A 17,544-nucleotide genomic window follows, 5' to 3' on the forward strand; every position below is an offset into this window, starting at 1 on the left:
TGGTCACTGGTCCTTGGCCCATTGATCGCTTAGTTCTTAACTAAGAACGCGTTATAAATCTGGATTACCATTGTAGCTAAGCATGAGCGCAAAATCCGCTCCGATCGCGGATTTTGCGGATTTTCGGCAAATCCGCGATCCGCGAACTCTCGCGGATTTGCCGAAAATCCGCAATCCGCGATCGGAGCGGATTTTGCGGTCAAAAGTTCAAGCGCGCCTAATTAACGATGGCGCCGGCAAGCTGCCAGCGCCCATCCTGCAATTGTTACTTAATTAGCTTCAACAGGAAGCTCTAACAGATAAGATACAGCAGGGGCTCGAGCGCCTGCTTTATTTTAGCAGTTGGAGCTTCCTGTTGAAGCTAATTAAGTAACTTTTGCAGGATGGCGCTGGCAGCTTGCCGGCGCCATCGTAAATTACTTCAACAGTGGTGTCTTCTTGAATAAATATGAAGGGCAGGGTTCATTCGGGCACGACGGTCCTGGCACAATTAAATAATAAATCTGCTGCTCTGATCGGTCTCTGACCTTTTATACACACAAGAGGCATGCTCGCATGGACGCCCTGTCCGTTTGGCCCCGCCCACACACTCGAGGTGTGCACCGTCTTCCCGCCATTTACCCACTATGATGGACATTTCACTCAAGGGACCCCTGCGCACTTCGGCGCGATTGCATAGTGACACACACTTGGTCGCTGGAACTAGTTGAAGCGCAAATGCAGTGACTCATTCAGCAGCCCAAAACAAAACGGGAGGCTGGGCATCTTTGACTTTCACGAGCGCAACCCCTGTGACCAGGGGCTTCTGTCTCTTAATCTGCTGCTCTGATCGGTCTGTCACCTTTTAGACACACAAGAGGCATGTGCGCTCGCGTGGAAGCCCCGTCCGTTTGGTCCCGCCCACACGCTCGAGGAAGCCCCGCCCCCAAAATCCGCAAATCCGCTGAATCCGCGGATTTTGCGGATCCACGATCCGTGAATCCGCTGGATCCGCGAATCGTGGATCCGCAAAATCCGCCCATGCTTAATTGTAGCGCCCATTCCCCATAATACCACGTATTTCCTTCGCGTCGCATGGAATTATACACGCATACCGGTGGGCATCTATTCTGTGTGCTCAGTGACACGGACACTACGTGATAACGGCATGACACTGATAAGGCTATCATGTATTACAATATTATACAGCCACAGGCAGAGCCACACACCTCTGCGAACTAGCCGTGTGTTGTGCACTCGCCAGTCCACATGAGCACAAGTCACCGTTTTTATATCTGTTGGTTTGCAGACCAAGAACTAATTGTTTGTTTGTCTGTCCGTGTCTGTCTGTACCCTTTTACCTTCACAGGTGCATCTAATTTTTGGAGTCTCTGATCCTGAGACCAGAAGGGCTGTGCCTCCCATTTTTTATTCAGTGAAGCCCCCTTTACATTGCACTTCGACAGATATTTTTACTTTCACGTCCCTTGGTAGGGTGGGCCTTAGCGTGCCCATACCGCCGGGGTTTAATCACACTAGGTCCTGACGAATGCCAGGTTAACTACACCAACATTGGCAGAAACATGTTGACCGTTCACTATCACGTAATGTTATTGGAAACAGGCCATCCAATTTAGTTGACCTTGTTTACCAACACATTTTTTAATATGTCCTTGGTGATCAACCATTAAATCAATTTTTGATACACACAAGGCATTTTTAATTCACCACATCACTCTATTCACGTAATTTGTCACCTAGCTTTCACACCTTCACATTACCCGCTCCGCAGTAAGGGGCTCATTAGGATGGTGGACGGAGGAGCTACCGCGGCCCTGGAGTACGCGGAAAATGCCTTTTCCGTGTCCGCCTGCCGCGGACACTCCGTCCGCCATATCAGGTTAGGAAACAGTGTCAAATTTCCGTCCACGACGGAAAAGGACGCACCGCCGCCCAACTACACCCGACCACGCGGCGGACGGAACACATCCTGAGACTCCGCCGTACGTACTGACGTGAAAGACCGTCCCCCAAATCAAGATGGCGGAAATTACACATAAAACCGCAGCGGAAAAACAACCTGTCTGAACACGGCGGATTCCCCACAGTGATGAAAAGATACATAGCAGAGATACCCACCACAAGCTGCTCGCCACCATGGACCCAGTGCTACACGCTTTCCCGATGCTCTTCGCGATCCACCACGTCCTAGTCTTGGCCCACCATGGACGCCGACGCAGGTAAGGCACAAACCATTGGCTGCATGGAGGGGAATACCTGCAAGGGTCGTGACGTAGGGAGGGGGAGTGTCATGTTACCGAAACCACTGATGAGAAGCAAATAGAAATACACATTTGTAATACGCAAGCATGAATGACAACGACAAACCACGAGACATGATTGACTACCTTTATTGCACATAATAGGGGTATAATCACAGTGTATGCGTGAGCATGGGCAAAGTGGGCACCAGAGCATGAACATCAGAGGCAGCACGTGAGAGGGCAGAATGCAGTATCACAGCATCAACAGGGCATTGTGGGCAACAGAGCAGGTACATCAGAGGCAGCACGTGAGAGGGAGGAATGCAGTATCACAGCATCAACAGGGCAATGTGCCCAACAGAGCAGGTACATCAGAGGCAGTAAACGAGAGGGCAGAATGCAGTATCAGAACAGCAACAGGGCATTGTGGACAACAGAGCAGGTACATCAGAGGCAGTAAACGAGAGGGCAGAATGCAGTATCAGAACAGCAACAGGGCATTGTGGACAACAGAGCAGGTACATCATTGGCAGTAAATGAGAGGGCAGAATGCAGTATCAGAACAGCAACAGGGCATTGTGGACAACAGAGCAGGTACATCAGAGGCAGTAAACGAGAGGGCAGAATGCAGTATCAGAACAGCAACAGGGCATTGTGCTTAACAGAGCAGGTACATCAGAGGCAGCACGTGAGAGGGCAGAATGCAGTATCAGAACAACAACAGGGCATTGTGCCCAACAGAGCAGGTACATCAGAGGCAGCACGTAAGAGGGCAGAATGCAGTATCAGAACAGCAACAGGGCATTGTGGACAACACAGCAGGTACATCATTGGCAGCACGTGAGAGGGCAGAATGCAGTATCAGAACAGCAACAGGGCATTGTGCTTAACAGAGCAGGTACATCAGAGGCAGCACATCAGAGGGCACAATGCAGTATCAGAACAGCAACAGGGCATTGTGGACTACAGAGCAGGTACATCAGAGGCAGCACAAGTACGTGTCCCAACTAACCCGTCCCAGGGACCACAACAGTGCAAGGCTGTTCTCAATGGACAATGGACACACCATGTGAAATAACATGTGAGTGAAGTGATCAGCACCTCACATCACAGAATCAGGTGGAGTGCGTGAACTACCTGCCTCGGACACACTGCCAGCACCAGAAACAGGAGTGTGAGACACAGCCACAGCCCGAGTGACAGACACATGGGCCACAGACCCAGACACACTGCCAGCACCAGAAACAGGAATGTGAGACACAGGCACAGCCCGAGTGACAGACACATGGGCCACAGACCCAGACACACTGCCAGCACCAGAAACAGGAATGTGAGACACAGCCACAGCCCGAGTGACAGACACATGGGCCACAGACCCAGACACACTGCCAGCACCAGCAACAGGAATGTGAGACACAGCCACAGATGTAGTCACTGACACGTGAGCCACTGACCCAGACAGACTGCCAGCACCAGAAACAGGAGTGTGCGACACAGCCACAGATCTACTCACTGACACATGAGCCATAGACCCAGATACACTGCCAGGACCTGCAACAGGAGAGGGCACAACTGAGACTGTGCTACTACATGATGCATGACAGCAAACAACAGACACAGTGGCACTATCTGATACATGAGAGTCAACTGCACCTGCGGCACTGGGACCACTGAAATGATGAGCCACAGGGCTGTATGGGCCAGGAGGCAGGGTGGCCCTGGGAGCTGGGGATAGCTGACCTTGAGCGACATCGGGGTGGGCAGGTGTCAATGGTGTGTGTCTGCGTTTCTTAGGGATATGTGAGTGCACCCTGGACAGGACAGGACTGGCAAGTGGTGGTGACTCTAAACAAATATCACCCACCATTGGTGGAGCATCTGCAGCCGGGGATCTGGTTTCTGGGGACGTGCTGGAGCCTGCTTGTCGTTTGCTGTGTGCCTGCCGCCTGGACTCAGATTCATGTGTAATGGGGGATGCAACAACAGGGGACTCCCTCCTCTGCTTCTGACTGGCCTGGATGGGAGTGGAGGTATGGGGGGACTCCGCCGCGGAGACATCTGTTTGGCATACATTCGAAAACATCACCGCAGTGCAGCCAGGGGTGATGTATGCCTGTCCTTGACTGCGCCATTGTCCATGGTAGAAGCCTTGTCCGTAGGAAGTGCCTTATCCGTAGGTGGAGTGTTGTCTCTGGATTTTGCCTGTGCCTTGGTCGGTGCCCTGTTCCTGCCAGCAGACTTGTCGTCTGTGGTGTACCTGTCTCCAGTAGACACCTGCTCTCTGTGTGTGTCCCTGCCCTTGGGAGATGGACCTTGCTCTGTTGTGTGTCTGTCCTTGGGACTCTCCCTGCTCTTAGGATGTGCCTTTGTCTTTTGACTGTCCCTGTCCCTGTCTTTGGGATTGGCCCTTTCCTCTGTTGTGGGCCTGCCCTTGGGACTCTCCCTGCTCTTAGGAGGTGCCTTTGTCTTTTGACTGTCCCTGTCCCTGTCCTTGGGAGTGGCCCTTTCCTCTGTTGTGGGCATGCCCTTGGGACTCTCCCTGCTCTTAGGAGGTGCCTTTGTCTTTTGACTGTCCCTGTCCCTGTCCTTGGGAGTGGCCCTTTCCTCTGTTGTGGGCCTGCCCTTGGGACTCTCCCTGCTCTTAGGAGGTGCCTTTGTCTTTTGACTGTCCTTGTCCCTGTCCTTGGGAGTGGCCCTTTCCTCTGTTGTGGGCCTGCCCTTGGGACTCTCCCTGCTCTTAGGAGGTGCCTTTGTCTTTTGACTGTCCTTGTCCCTGTCCTTGGGAGTGGCCCTTTCCTCTGTTGTGAGTATCCCTTGCCTTGGGAGTACCTTTTGTGTTGAATGCCTGTGTAGCATGTGAAGGCATGTCCCCCAACAACACTTGTGGATCCTGTGTGTGTACTCCAGTGTATCTGACGTTGTCTTCGTGAACAGATTTTGCTGACCTAGGGGATGTTGTCTGTGCCCTGCGTGCTCTGACGTGCTGTCTGACGCTGCTTCTAGTGCAATAACCTGTATTAGAGTCCTGCTCAGAATAATCACTACCCCCTGAGACATCCAGTGGTGTAGATGGGGAAACAGAAGTAGCACCCTGTCCATGCGACTGTACTATTGCAGACGACACACTGCTTGCCAATGACTGCACTGTCCTGTGTAGACCAGCAAGATCGCCATGCATCCCTTCCATGAATGCCACCACCTGCCCCAACTTCCTATCATGGTCTTGGAAAGCATTTGTCATATTTGTCTGCCCCACACACAGCTGTCGCAGCAGATCAACGGCCTCAGCACACAGTACATTTTGGCTCACCGTGGCAGGGGCAGCGGTGCCTGAACCGAACGCCACTCTGCTCCCCCTACTCCTGCGTGCACGAACAGTACATGGTGCAGTTGGCGGAAGTGTGGGCCCTGTGTGCTGTGTTCCGACAGAAGGTGTTGATTGCCCACTCCCAGTCTGTGACAGTGCTGGCTCACCAAGATTTTCCAAAGATGAGGACGATGGTGTCTCCACATGCGAGTCCTCAGGGACGGTCCTGTCCCCCTCTCCGGCGCTGCCCTCCTCTGTGTCAGTCTGTGTGTGTGCGAAGTCTGACCCGGACTCATTGCCTCGACTAATCTCCTCCATCTGTGGCTGAGTGTCCTCTGTCATAGCTGAAAAGCACATAAAAGAGGTGTAAGTCATGGGCACACTCACGTACAGAAGGACAAGGATTCCCTAATTACATAGCTGACAAAGTTCTTGTAGCCCCCATCCTGCACACGGCCCACCTCTACCAGTCATCCTCACATTACATAAGCGTTGGTGGCCGTGACACATGTACAGCATGCGGACAGGGCAGGGGCACGTACATCTGCACACATTTCTTGCCATGGGGCCATGGACCACAACGGCATGTGCTTCAACACTCAACTACTAAGAAAGTGGCGTGTCAACATGCCGGACCTGGATGTCAAATTACACCCACCCAATGGGACCAACATGGCATCGCAGAGATACATACGCACCACGGAACTCAATACTGTGTCTGTGCACCAATAAATGCATTGCACTCACAAGTCTCCTACACAGACAGTATGCTCACCGCTAGTTTGCTGTTGATCGACACTTAGCCGTTTGGACAGGTCAGGATGCGTCACAGCAATGATACGGTACATGAGAGGTGTCATGGAGCGTCGGGCCAGACGTGGCGTCCTTGGAATCATCCCCAGTGTCACTTCCGCTACATTCTTGCTCAGCCTGGAAATGTCGTCCCAGCGTTTGTGGCAGTATGTATGTCGTCTATTGCACACCCCCAATGCCCGTACTTCACGTGCAATGCTCCTCCACACGTCCTTGCGAAGGTGCAGCTTGACCTACCATGATGGGAGACAAAAGGGTGTAAGTCAGTGGACAGTTGGCCTGTCACACAGATAGGGGCAACACGTATCTGTCATCCGCCATGCACAATCCTGAAAATATGTCGAGCCCACACTATACAGCTAAGATTGCAATAGCCATGATTCATTGGCCCCCTCATGCACACCAACATGTCCCACACTGCACTTACCACCTGGACATCAAGCTCCGCGGCGGTGATGTAGCAATCGCGCATACAGGCGCAATGAGGAGAAAGAGAATCCTTGTTGTGCGTCCCTCTCGGATGCACTACATCTACCAGAAGGCCGTGCGGCGCCAGAGGTCAGGGAAGTGGGCGGAATCCATATAGCCACCTCCCACATCCCAGAACAGTGCTTGTCAATTTGAATTCCTGAGCACTTCCCTTGGTTCCTGTCCTTGCCTTATGAGTGTTTCCAGCTGTCGAAGAAGAGCCTGCGTGGTCAGTGATCGCGAGTCTAGACGTCGACGAAGAGCCTGCGCTGTCAGTCCCTGTGTGTCCAGCCCGTCGACGAAGAGCCTGCGCCGTCAGTCCCTGTGTGTCCAGCCCGTCGACGAAGAGCCTGCGCGGTCAGTCCCTGTGTGTCCAGCCCGTCGACGAAGAGCCTGCGCGGTCAGTCCCTGTGTGTCCAGCCCGTCGACGAAGAGCCTGCGTGGTCAGTCTTTGCTGGGATCCACATCCCAGCAAATCTGCCGACACAAGTCGTGTCCTATACTGCAAGTATTTTAGAGGAGTGCGGGCTCGCCTCCCAAACTTGTCTTTTTGTTCTTTTCGTTTTTGGTCTTTTGGCAATCAAACTGTTCTGTACTACATATACTTTGCTGCTTTTTTAAACCACCCGACTGGGACAGACCTGTTTTTCACCTACTTCTCGCGGAACCCGCTCCGCGGGTCCCGCATCGTGTGGGGTACTTTGTTGCTGCTGCTGAAAGGACCTTGAAGGGAACGCCGAGGGAAGTGCGTGCACGGGGCTGCGAGCGAGTGCGTGTGCTCGTCTGGGACTTCAATTCCCAGGAGCACCCGCCAGCCCGGATCACCAACACCTGGGCCGCTCTCCCCGACCCCTCCCACCCTTCCACCGAGCATCTTAAAACCATCACTCCTTGGGTCGGCGAGTGGGACGCTTTGCTGCTTTTTTAAACCACCCGACTGGGACAGACCTGTTTTTCACCTACTTCTCGCGGAACCCGCTCCGCGGGTCCCGCATCGTGTGGGGTACTTTGTTGCTGCTGCTGAAAGGACCTTGAAGGGAACGCCGAGGGAAGTGCGTGCACGGGGCTGCGAGCGAGTGCGTGTGCTCATCTGGGACTTCAATTCCCAGGAGCACCCGCCAGCCCGGATCACCAACACCTGGGCCGCTCTCCCCGACCCCTCCCACCACTCCCACCTTTTGTCTGCATACTCCTTATCAGTCACCAGTACTCCCGCAGCGCGGGAGAGCGCGCGGGAAGCCCGGGAGAAGCCCGGGACAAGGGCGGGGCCGTCTGCGGCCGTCCGAGGCCGATTGAGGCCGGGCAGGGCTATTCCTTTTTTATTACATTTTATTTTCCATAGCTGGCCCTTGAAGACGTTTGTTGGCTTGAACATCTCATAACGAGTGTGGTATTATCCTTGTTATTTTAATTATTTATGGTATTTCCTGTATTTGTATATTAACGTAATAGCCCCCACGATTTTATTATGTCTCTTCGTTCTGGCAAAGTTAGGCAAGTGCAGATGTCTACATCTAACGGGGTCTTCACCGGAACTATTGACCAATTTTTCCAGCGCACGACCCGTGTTCTGGAAAACGAAATCGCCCTGGTTGAAAAACGCCTATCACTGGACCTGGTGACTGGTAGGCGTTCTTCACTAGGACCAATTCGTAATGCTCATTTCCCGGTCCCATTAATTGACCAGACAGATGCTGTTCCGGATGTTAGAGATGCTATCTCGATCCCAGTTAACCAGGATGTAGTATTGGTGGAAGATAATGATAACTCTGACCCAGATTCTGACAATATGTTGGAAGGTAGCTCCATTATACATTCCCCTGTGAACAAGGATAGCAACCCCGTACAGCAGTCCCCTATTAATATACTTGGTTCTGCTAATAAATCCCAACCCATGTCATCGGAGAACCCGCCCGTTTGCAAAATGAGCAAAAGGAAAAGAGAGGATTCAATACATAGTGAGGGTAATCATCATACAGCAAGTCCAACCTCTGCCGTTACCTCTCAGCCCATTTTGTCATCTAGGTTCTTAGAACTTTCAGGGAGTACTAATGCTCCAGATGGCGGTATGGAAGTCACTTTATTGGGGAAAATTGAGCTCTTGATTAAATCGCTTCTTTTACCTATCTTCGAAAGAACAAGGCTCCTGAACGATAAAATGGACTTAATGGAAACATTAATCAAAGAAAACATGTCCATATCACACAATCTCTTACATCGCTCAGCCCCGGTGGCGCCACAAGTAATACCCCCTCATCAAATGAAGGATACAAGCGATGGGCTTATAAGAAAATTGGTTGAGCCCCCAAACCCCCCAAGTACTTCCAATCGAGTAATTACCTCTGGACGTACTCAGGTCCCCGTAGCAAATAGTAATAGTAAAATTGCCACTGCAAATAATCTTTATCCCATTCCTAGCACTATACCCAAGACCCCCAAGCCTTTACCTAAAACTAACCTAAGCAAAAAAAAACCTTCCACGGTTAACAAAAAACGTAATGTGAACCTTCCACCTGAATCACTACCCTATACTGTTATCTTAAACGGCGTGGTCCCCTTGGAAGTGGGTAAACATGAATCTTATAATGAATTACGTAATAAAGTTAACTACTGGCTAAACAAGAATCGACCCCTACCACCCCCCTCGAAGGCAGTTATACTTAATGTCAGAAGAGTAGAGTGGGTGGGATATAGTAACAAAGATTTAGAGGGTGATTGCATAGTCATTAGTTTTAGAGAACCTTGGGTTGCTGAACTAATTTGCAGAGAGCCCAGATTTGGTAGAACTGGTGATGTACAGACCCTATCCCTACAATATTTCTACCCAAAAATTAACACCCTCCCAAGCCACAATCACTTCTCAAATGGTAACGGTCCAAGTGATCGATCCTTTCCTGAGGTGTCTATCCATCCTTTGTTTTGGCCCCACCTCTCAAATCGATTTGCTCCACTTAGTTGGTTGGATGGAGTAGATTGACATGATAGTGGTTTAGTGGCCAATAGCCAGGGAAGCTTATGTTTGACAAACGTTGCCTTATCCCCACATCTTAACTGCATACGGGAGTTAGTGGATGGAGCTATCTCCCCAGGAATTGGAGTAGTAGAAACTTTGGACGACCATTCGAGTAATATTCCTCTTGCTGATTTGGTGGTGGAAGATTGCACAGAGAGCATTTGCTCCACCCTGGTCTGTGAAGGTGTAGTTGAACTAATAGACCCACCAAATCCATTATTGTCTGAAACCCTGTGTGAGTCTGTAAATTGTTTAAAGGTATTATCTTGGAATATTGCAGGGCTTAGGGGTAAAATGGTTGAGATTGATTGGGGGGTTTTTGTTGAGCAATATGATGTTATTGTCTTCCAAGAATCCTGGTCAACGGATGCACTTTTCCGGCTGGGTTACTTGAACTTTTACAAACCAGCTCACAAAGGGCCTAGGGGACGGCCGTCTGGGGGGCTTGTAATCTGGGTTCGCCAATCCCTAAATGTTAGGGTGTATGAGTTACCAACTTTGAATGATGATCTCTTGGGTTTGAAATTGAGTAGGGCTAAAACTCTGGATTTATTCTTGATCAATGTATATGCAAGGGGAAGACCTGGGGGAAAATGTCCTGAAGTGATAAAAGATCTCGAACTCTTGTTAAATGACATTGGTATTGATAATTGTGTAATGATATTGGGTGATCTGAATTGTACATTTGAGCCCATGTTGACTATGGATGATGGTTGCTATGAGGAAGCAGACCAGCGTTGGAATATTCCCAGTCTAACTATACCACCAATCATTAATGTAACCGAGGCAGTACTACAGTGGCTTGGGCTATGTCTGGAGTGGAACCTGAGGGCAGCCAATGGGAGGTCCAAGTCAGATCTTGCAGGAAACTCCACTTTCGATAATGGCCATAGCAATAGTCGCATTGACTATTGTTTATTTAAAATGGAGTACTGGAACCTTTTGGTAGACATGGAAGTAATTACACGACCCGAAAGTGACCATAACCCTTTGTCAACTATGTTAAAAATGGAAATGGGTTTAGATAGAAAACAAAATGTTGATATCTACACAACAGCGAGAGCAGTCCTTACTAACGATTGTCGCAGGGTTCGCTGGGATAGGGTTATGGAAGACCCTAGTGTCTTGGCTAAGATCTCCCAAGATGTCTCATTGGCTACAGAGAAGCTGGAGCTATTATTGGCAAATAAGGGCACTCTTGACCAAGTAGGTTTAATTCATGAATCACTATTTACCACACTGAAAACCCATTTTACGCATAAAGGTGGCCATAATACAATCAACAAAGGTAATTTGGGCGCAAAATGGTATGATGCAAACTGCAGGAAGGCACATAGTTGCCTGATATCTGTTATTAAAACTAGGGATACCCAGGCAATTAAAGTAGAGAGGGTAAAGTATAGAAAAACCCTAAAACTAGCCAAAACTGCATGGGATGACAATCGCTGGCAGGACCTTTATGAGGCTAGCCTATTAGGCAACCAATTGAAATTCTGGCAGGTAGTCAAATGGGGAGGATGTAGTGATCTGCAAACCCCGACCAACCATGTCCCTGCTGAAACGTGGGTTGAGTTTTTTTCAGCTCAATTTTGTGGCAAGCAAACATGTGGTATTTCTAGCGAGGAGGGAACGCTGCTTCTTCCACAGTTGGCGAACTGCCGGCCTGTGGTTTTCAGTGAACGTGAGACAGAGATTGCGCTGCAATTAGTTAAAAATGGCAAAGCGCCCGGTATGGACTGCGTTCCAGCAGATCTTTTCAAATATGATATGGAAAATTGGGTTCCGTATATTACCACCTTGGCTAATGCCATTGCTAAGGGCGCAGAAATTCCGGACTCCTGGAAAGGGGCGGAGATTCTTCCAGTGCATAAAAAAGGAGATAAGTCTAGTGCGGCGAATTATCGCCCCATTAGCCTTATCGATGCACTCCAAAAAGTAATGGCCAGATTGTTGTTAGGCAGAATACAGACATGGGTGAGGGATGAAAATATCTTGTCCCCATTACAGGCAGGCTTTAGAGCCAATACAAGCACTATTGACCAGGTACTTAGATTCACTATGATCTACTGGAAGACAGTGCATCTAGGCGGAGGAACATTATACGCTGCGTTCGTAGATTTAAAATCTGCGTTCGACCTGGTCCCTAGAGACAAGATGTGGTTGGCACTAAGCAAAATGGGTATGCCTCCTGATTTATTAGATTTAACTATTAGGTTACATAAACATAACTTTGCGAGAGTGAGATGGGGATCTCAAAGCCAGGTAACCGACTCATTCCCTGTTACGCGGGGTGTCAGACAAGGGTGTGTCTTGGCACCATCCCTTTTCCTTCTCTTTATTAATCAGGTAGTGCAGTTCCTTTCGTCTGTTCCAACTGATGCCCCTGTATTGGGTGGGACTAAATTCCCGCTTTTAATATTCTCCGACGACACTCTGATTTTGGCCAAAACTCAGGTGGGGTTACAAACTGCCATTAACAAATTTACGGAGTTCTGTATCCTAAATGACCTAGAGATTAACGTCACGAAAACTAAGTTCATGGTTTTTTCAAAGTGTAAACCACACAAGGGTCATGTAACCATGAATGACGTAGCACTGGAGCAAGTTTGGGTAATTACCTACCTAGGTGTGTCTATTGACTATAGACTGCGGTGGAGAGAACAGATTGAGGCCATGTGCCTTAAACTAGCCAGGTTATCAGGGTGTCTTGGGAAGGAACAGCGTTGCTCCCTCACAAAAAGAGTACTTCCTGCAACGAAAATTTATAAGGCTAAAATTAGTTCAGCTATTCTTTATGGCTCCGACCTATGGGGTCATGTGGATCTTGCGCCACTGGATAAAATCCAGAATAAATTTTTTCGTAGCCTGGTAGGTTTACCGCCCTCAACCCCCGCAATCCCTCTAATGTTCGATATGGGCTGCCAGTCACTTAAAAATCAAGCTCTATTTAGAATGGGCGCTTTATGGAGAAGAATTTGGTCTACCCCAGAATTGGCAATGTTCGCTAATGAGCTTCGGGAGGTGCAATCGTCTTTTGGCTCAGGGTATATACCCTGGTTCAAAACCATTAAAGCAACTCTCTTTAAGATGGGTTTACCACTACATTGGTCAGATCCAGGCAACCAAACCTTTCCTTCAAAGAATGATTTTAAACAGTTGTTTTGGACAGTTGTTAAAGATGACATGGTTTTGCTTTCAGCTGGTTCTACATTAACTAGCTCCTTTTTGCTTCATAAAGTAGTTTCCCAACTTGAGACGTATTGGGACAACATCACCAAAGGCCTAGATAGGAAACTCTATCATCAATTTAGAGTAGGCTCCTTACCAATTAGGGAATTTACCAACAAATGGCAGAATAGTTTGATAATGCATTGCCCCTTTTGTTTAGGACTTAATGAAACTGAGAGCCATTTCCTATTCAAATGTCCTGCGTATCATGCACCTCGCCAGAAGTGGCTTAAACCAGTTTGCCGTCGAACTAATGTACGGGTGTGCAAAGAAGCAATATACATCCTAAGAACAAACACAGCTGAGTGGGTGTCCATTGGTATGGCAAAATATCTTGGATGGGCTTGGGTCATTCGTGCAAGGTACATCAAAGAAGCTAACAAGTAGCGTCCATTATTAATATAATGAGATTATTATTTGAAATCTATTGAATGTGAAATAGGACATAATGATTGTTATATCTGTTGGTCTAGTCATTGTGTAATGTGTAAAATGTGTAAATTGTTTTTGATACTGTTAAATTAGCTTTTACTGATAATTGTCAAACAATGTATTTTGTGGCTATTTTAAGGAATATTTTCTTTTAGTTAATTCCTAAATGACATTTTTTCTCTTACTGTCGTTGAAATGTTTTTGTGTATGTGATGTCTTTTATGAAGGAAAACTTTGAAATAAAGACTTTAAAAACTGAACTGACATATACTTTGTGGCTTGCTCTGGGTTTTCGCAGGCTTTGTTTTTGCCTCTTAAGTGGCGTACTCGTACAGGACTATAACCTTGAAATACTCTGTACCGCAAGGAGTATTGCGGTTTCTACTAGACGTGACGTATTAACGTCTAGTAGTCGGATACCTCGCTATAGCTTCACTAAACATAAAACAAAAAGGTGGATGTTGATATTGAGAAGTGGAGTCAACTTCTCATACCTTGAGGCTCTCATCTCCTCCCCAAACTTCCTGAGTCCGTCAAAGCATTAGAAGTAGGGGAAAACGTGCTGTGATACCAGTGCATTCCTGTGTAGCCTTTCGCCTGAGATCTCCGAGAAAAACCAGAAGTCCTTGTTGCCCATCCACCTCGCGGCCTCTTTTCTCACACACGCAGACCGTGGTGTATACACACTGTTTTGGTGTTTGTGTAAAGAGGTCGGGAGGACTGTCATCTCATCGTCTCTGCTGACCCTCCGAGTAAGGTTAGTGGTGCGTGCATGTTCTTGCGCTGCTTTCAATCGCGACAGGTGAAGGGACGAGACCGGATCTCTTTGGCTCTCGACATGGCAAGATCACGGAGTATGGCATTAGAGCAGCAGTCGGTGGTCAGCTCAGCAGCAGCAGCAGGTCGAGGTGATGGTCACAGGCAGCAGTCGGTGGTCAGCTCAGCAGCAGCAGCAGGTTGAGGTGATGGTCACAGGCAGCAGTCGGTGGTCAGCTCAGCAGCAGCAGCAGGTCGAGGTGATGGTCACAGGCAGCAGTCGGTGGTCAGCTTAGCAGCAGCAGCAGGTCGAGGTGATGGTCACAGGCAGCAGTCGGTGGTCAGCTCAGCAGCAGCAGCAGGTCAAGGTGATGGTCACAGGCAGCAGTCGGTGGTCAGCTCAGCAGCAGGTCGAGGTGAACAGGCAGCACTGGTTCCCAGGGTAGGATGTGTGCTTTTGGACAACACACATATATAGGGCCCTCAGCACGTGTCAGTGGCATACGTCGCCAGCAATTGGTCAGCCCTGGATGCGTGTTCGTAAAAGGGCCAATGACTGGCCCTGGTGTTGCGGTGCACTGCTTCCGCTACTTTCGATTGGGCATACGCGGCCAGCGTCCCTCTTCCCATTGGCTGCATGTGCACGGACCGTCACGGGCACACATCGCCAACCGCACGTGCAAGCTTCAGGCACGGATGCTTCAGTTGCAACAATGTTCTATCACTGGCGCCACAATGGCGGGGCACGTACTCAGCGGGGGAGGTGCAGGCCTATACACCCTTTAGATGTACTCAATGGACATGGCAGTTCATGTCCCGTCTTACAGTCACATTGCATCATCCACCGTACACCGGCCAGAGCGGCCGGGCCTAGGGCGGCCGTGCCGGCCATGTCCACAACCGCCGTGCCAGGCCGGGCCTAGGACGGCCGTGCCGGCCATGTCCACAACCGCCGTGCCGGCCATGTCCACAACCGCCGTACATTGTTGCAACTGAAGCTACCGTGCAGGAAGCTTGCACGTGCGGTTGCCGATGTGTGCCCGTGACGGTCGTGCACATGCAGCCAATGGGAAGAGGGACGCCATTGGAAAGTATCGGAAGCTGTGCACCGCCATGGCGGCGCCAATTATTTTATCTTGTCAGACGCTGCACCGTGATGTGTTGTCTGCAGTTGCGTCATGAGGGTTGTGAGCGTGATAGGGAAACTTCATATGTCATTCACTATTCCATGTGTGTCCATACTATGCCCATCGGTGGGCACACAATGTGCAACAGATGTGCATTTTGACGTGTTGACGTCGGGTGTGACCCTACAGACGTTATTACATCTTCACAACTACACAGTACATCACGGCTGTATGGCCAAATTATGAATCTGTTGTCAGTCTGTGGTTCTGGCGAGGTGACTACAATGGTGGTGGTACACATGCATTCAGTGTATGTGTCTTGGATGTTGTGTCACCATGCATGTAATTACCGTATGCTCAACATTATTGGTGTTGGCATTGGTGAATGATGACATGGTGTGTGTGTATCATTATCGTTTGTGTGCATGCACTTGCATGTGTGTCTGTGATGTGGCTTCTAAACATTAGGGTCAAGACACACGTATTGTCAGTAATGTTCACATGTGACTACGTTGCGTTGTACGTGTTGACACACTTCCTGTTGCAAGTGGCTGCACATTGTTAAAGGGCCACTCCGTATTGTATTAACTATCAGAGATGTCACACATATGACCATTCTCCAAAACATTTTTGTTCTTGCTAATGTTGGCTTACATGTGATGGAGTTGCACACGTATGCGTCGTTTGTAAGTTGACTCAAGTTACATCTCTCTCCCACACAGGAGGGCTCCAAATGTGCATCGGCCATACACTGTGCTGGAGGATATGGTTGACGAGGAGGTGATTAGGAAATTCCGGCTGGATCGACGTCGGTTGCTGGAGCTTGTTGCCCAATTGTCTCCTCATCTGCAGCCACGAAGGACGTATCCTGGTTCTATTACACCCACAGCAAAGGTTATGGCGGCACTACATTTCTTTGCTACTGGCACCTTTCAGTACACAGTTGGATATGCCGGGGGGATGTCACAGTCCATGTTCAGCACGGTACTTCGAGATGTTTTAAGAGCTATGATGCTGTACAAGAATGACTACATCCATTTCCCACGGCCGGAAGAGTTGCCAGCAGTCAAAGCAGACTTCTATGCACTGGGCCAGATACCACACGTAGTGGGTTCAATTGATGGCACACATATCGCTATCATTCCACCACGGGCACGTGAGCAGGTTTTTAGGAATCGCAAGCACTTCCATTCGCTGAACGTGCAGGTGGTGTGCCTGGCAAACAACATCATCTCCCATGTGTGTGCAAGATTTCCAGGCTCCGCACATGACGCCCACATCATGCGGAGCAGCATTGTCCCCCAACTGATGGCAAATCTGCGACCCGGTCAAGCGTGGCTTGTTGGTGAGGCATGGGGTACCCACCATATCTTGTTGTGATATTTGTGTCTGTCATCCCCCTACATAGGCGACTCGGCGTACCCAAACCGGCCCTGGCTCCTGAGTCCCATACGTAATCCTACAACAGCGGGTGAAATGCGCTACAATGATGCACATGGAAGGACACGGAGAGTGATTGAACGTACCTTTGGACTGCTAAAGTCTAGGTTTCGGTGCCTGGATAAGACCGGAGGGGCCCTGCCTTACTCACCAGGCAAAGTATGCAGGATCGTGATTGCCTGCTGCATGCTCCACAACCTGGCCGTGCGCAATGACATTGAACTGCTCTTGGACCCTGAAGACGAAGAAGTTCCTCGGCCTCCCATCCCACCCATGTCGACTGATGAGGATAGTGGTGAGGAGCAAGGTGTGGACCAGAGGCGCCAGCTCATTGATCGCTACTTCCCTTGAATGTGAGTAACTACCTCTTGTGCTGGTTGACAATGCCTTATGTATGTTTGCTGGTGTTGTGTGGATGTGGGGTGCATCAGCTGTGTGTTCTGGTTTGTGATGGTTGCATATGTGTGTCTTCATTTCTTTGGACATACAAGTCTCCATGATGTGTGTCCTCTCATCCCATGCTTTTGTGATGAGTGTAGTTTGTGGAATGTTGCTGTGCAGTGTGTTGTGATGTGTGTGAATCTGTTTCCTGACGTGTGTTTGCTGTCTCTGATTTTCCCTAGGTCACTTCCGCAGCGCCATGATTATGTACGACTAGGATCCCTGCACCTGTTTACGTCTGTTTCTGAAGGCAATCTTGTGAATAAACATGGAGGC

This window comes from Lissotriton helveticus, chromosome 8, assembly GCF_964261635.1.
Source record: "Lissotriton helveticus chromosome 8, aLisHel1.1, whole genome shotgun sequence".
Classification (NCBI taxonomy): Eukaryota; Metazoa; Chordata; class Amphibia; order Caudata; family Salamandridae; genus Lissotriton; species Lissotriton helveticus.